This window comes from Bemisia tabaci, chromosome 3, assembly GCF_918797505.1.
Source record: "Bemisia tabaci chromosome 3, PGI_BMITA_v3".
NCBI classification, from domain to species: Eukaryota; Metazoa; Arthropoda; class Insecta; order Hemiptera; family Aleyrodidae; genus Bemisia; species Bemisia tabaci.
The window spans coordinates 21,243,617-21,247,731 of NC_092795.1; positions in this window are offsets into that span (position 1 = coordinate 21,243,617).

A 4,115-nucleotide genomic window follows, 5' to 3' on the forward strand; every position below is an offset into this window, starting at 1 on the left:
GTGTAAACTGCACGAAAAATCCATTGTGAAATGAGGAAACCCCGTATCTCGCTTGTGGTGTTATCCAGTGTCGAAAATTCTTGGGGGCGCTGATACGTTTTCGGGGACCCCTCTTGTCGGGTCGGGGAGGGGAGGGGGGCGGGGCTCTAACCAGTGTTCGAAACTCACCTTTGAGTTTTAGGAGCCATTTGGCGCATCAAGCCCGATTTGTAGGCGCCATTGAAAATTTTTTAGGGGCCAAATTGACTTTTTGCCTATGTATTACGGCGCATTTAGTGAAAAGTTAGACGCAAGATGTTTTCGTAACAGAACTAGTGTGTAGCTGTTACGTGGGGAAGACAGAAGCACTGAGGATGAGATCGTGACGAATAGAAAAAGCCTTCACTTATAGTGCTGAAAATTTCGAATCATCACCTACTATGAAAATTCAGATTTTTAGAGGGCAATTTTTAGGGGCCACGTTGGCGCAGAGCCTTCATTTTTTAGGCGCCATGGCCGATATTTTAGGCGCATTTGGCGCGTTGGCGCCTGTGAGTTTCGAACACTGGCTCTAACTGATCTAAAGTCTCCGACTCGAGCCTCACAGAAAAAAAATAATCAGGACCCTTTTCTGGACCACCGAAACTGTGCGCTCAATTCACCTCGATCTTTTTCTCATGATGACCCAATGCTCTAATACAAAGTTGAAGCTCCTTGCTCACTCATGTTTTTTTTTTTTTTTTTACCCTGCCTCTGCATATTTTTAAAACGGCTCTCCCACTCAGATCCAAACCACAGGGGGAGAAGGTAAACCCATTTTTGGTTTAACCAAACCAAATTTGGGACCCTCATTTCAAAGGCTCGATATAGCTGGCCATAACTTGCCTGGCTTGCAGGATGAAACATCTTGTGGGATTTTTCTTGGCCTGTCAGCAATACCTATCCAGGAAAAATTAAGCAGGTTCGAAAATGTTAGTTTATGCTCTCTTAAACAGACATTCTATGAGCAAATGATTTTAAACATTATAGCGGAGGTACACGTTCTCTTGTCTCGCCTTCAGGACGTAATTTAGCAGTGCTAAGTTTACTCCACAGCCTCCTCTTTACATCCTGTTTAGGAGGTGTCAATCATCTACAGTACAGTGCAACATGCGACATCACCTTTCATGAAAAAGGTTCGCCCACATTTTCAACACTTAAAGAAACTTAAAGGATCCGTCACTTGAAAAAACAAACAACCATGTCTTCTCCTCGATCGCTATACAACTGCATGACAGCTCCTCGCATATTCGCTGTCCAACTTCAAGGAATGTTGTGCAGATCGCATCGCATCTCTTAGAAGGCGCTCTCAGTGTCGGAGTGAGGCTCGTGACCATCGCAATTTTTTCATTCTCATTCTCACCGCAAAATTGTATTAATCACTTTGAAAAATGTCATCCGTGTGTTCTGCAATACAGTTATAATGGAAATACATGCAGTTCAAACAAGGAAGTAATTTTAAGTGAAAGTTCTCGGCTCCGGAAATTATTCCTCGTGCCCAGTGTTCGAAACTCACAGGCGCCAACGCCCCTAAAATATCGGCTATGGCGCCTAAAAAATGAAGGCTCTGCGCCAATGTGGCCCCTAAAAATTGCCCCCAAAAATCTGAATTTTCATATTAGGTGATTATTCGAAATTTTCATCACCACAAATGAAAGTTTTTTCCATTCTTCACGATTTCATTATTTGTGCTTTTGTCTTCCCCAAGCTACTTACTAGTTCTGTTACGAAAACATCTTGCGTCTAACTTTTAACTAAATGCGCCATAATATATAGGCAAAAAGTCAATTTGGCCCCTAAAAAATATTCAATGGCGCCTAAAAATCGGGCTTGATGCGCCACATGACTTCTAAAACTCAAACGTGAGTTTCGAACCTTGCTCGTGCCGTAATATTGTTTTCAGAAAGTTTTCAGATGTGAGAAATTTTTCTTCGAATTCGAATGACAAGATTTAAACACAACGCCCCAATGGCTGTAATTTTATTTAATTTCTAATATAGCAACACAGTCTAGATTTACTACAAATTGTAAGCTGTATGTACCTATCACCAGTGGCGTGGCGTGCTTTGCGATGCATCGATTGATCTGCCATTCAAACCTATAGAAAAGGATCGATAAACAGGGCGCCGGGCGTTCGCAGCGAACACCTTCATAATCGATTCTTTACCATAGCTACAAATGAGGAAATATCGATAATCGATGATTCACGCCACGCCACTGCCTATCACCTAATTACATGAAAATGCCTATTATACATTTCCAAGATTTTTCAGAATAAACATGATAAATACAGGAACATGTTCGAAGATAGGTACTAAGTGTTCCTCAGGATGGACCTCAGCTCTCGATTTTTATTTATTTTTTATTTTTATTGAAGAGAGAAAAATAATGGGCTCTGAAGTGACAGGAATCTGTCCTCTTATAAGTTTTTCCTTTAACAAAATTGTAGTTGTAACTACGCCACTAACGTTACGCGCAGGAGTGGACAGGCTAGATTGATATTCGCACTCAGGCACTTCCCAATTTACGATTAAGAAGGAGAGGTAGAATAATATATATTGATCATTAGCAATAGAGAAGGAGAGGTAAAATAAAAATTTGCAATTTTTCTGAAACTATTTTGCCCTTATTTCACTGCAAGTGGTATTCGTAGTCGCTCATTCAACATCTCTTTTCTTGGGGAGGATTCATTTGGTTTCAGAGGCATAAAAATTGGTCATGAAGACATAAAAAGGACAATATATTTGAAACTCAAAATTTTAACAGTATACCTAAGTGTGAAAATAGTCATTGCAAGGCATTAGAGTGACTTGTCACTGCAAAAATATAAAAAAAACCATGATTTTGACTCTATTCGAATGAGGTCCTTACAAACCTGCCGTGATAGCGAAGAGAGCAGTAAGTCCATGCTGGGATGAACCTCGAGACACATAAAAACATGTGCTAACCATGGCTCATACAAAAGTGCACTTACTGCTCTCTTCGCTATCACGACAGAAGCGTAGTCCCTACTTTGAAATTTCCAAAAATGTAACCATGTTTAATAAAGTTCTTAATTTAAGTTTTACACAATGATTTATTTCAAATTTTGAAAATTTTTGGTTTTATTTTAACTTAAAGTTTTGATAAATTTAAAATTTCATGGGGCATTTCCAAAAAAAGGAGCTATTTGAAGGACCCACTGTGCATATCGACACCATATCGAAAGTGAGCTAGTGAAAATGAGTATCTCGGTTTCCGAAGTCGCAGCCTTCCAGTTATAGTTGATTTTTCGAATAGAAAAATACCCAACGCCAATTCTTGAAGACTCTCCTGTCATATTTTCTCTTTGTGGAGAATATGCTGTGAAAATTTGAAGGAGTATAGTGCCGCTCCATCCTTCTGAAAATTGGGGATCAAAGATTTTAAAGCACCCCAAACGAGAAGTGCCAATCGGCCTGACTTCAGCTGAAAGTAATCTAGTCATTTTTTAAAGTTAGAAACACCAAATTATGAGTGATTTTGAGCTTAATTAATAAATTTCTACCCGCTGTTAAAAAATAACTGCTCTCATTAAGGATTCAAAATCAAAAATCTTAAACATGGGCTGAAAGCTCTATTTTCTCCCAATTAGTTTTATTTTTCATTTTTGAGTCTCATGGAGGAGAAAACTCCTAACACCGAGAAGTGGCGAAAAATTGTGATTTCAAGATTTACTGAAACCCCTTGCAAACTGAGCGTAAGTGGAGGCTCATGAATTCAAAGCATTTTTGCTTAATTTACTTTCCAATCATAGCTCTATATTCCATCAGTAAGTAATTAAAAATTTGTTTGAAGACATAGTTTCAAAGTTATACCTATGTATAAACAAACAATTGGGCCATGAAAATTCTTCCCTACTGGATTCAATATGATACTCAAAGAACTAGTATCAATCAGAATCAGATCGAGCAGGATCTGTGCTATCGCTGCGTCCTGACCCGCGAGTTCTAGTATATGTTTCGCCTTCATTTTTGTGGCAGCAACCCAACGTACTCCAACGCAGCAGAAGCGACCAGTTTCACACTCGTAGCGCCCTCTGCCGATTTCTCGTGTAATCCCTACGGCAAGAGAGAGAA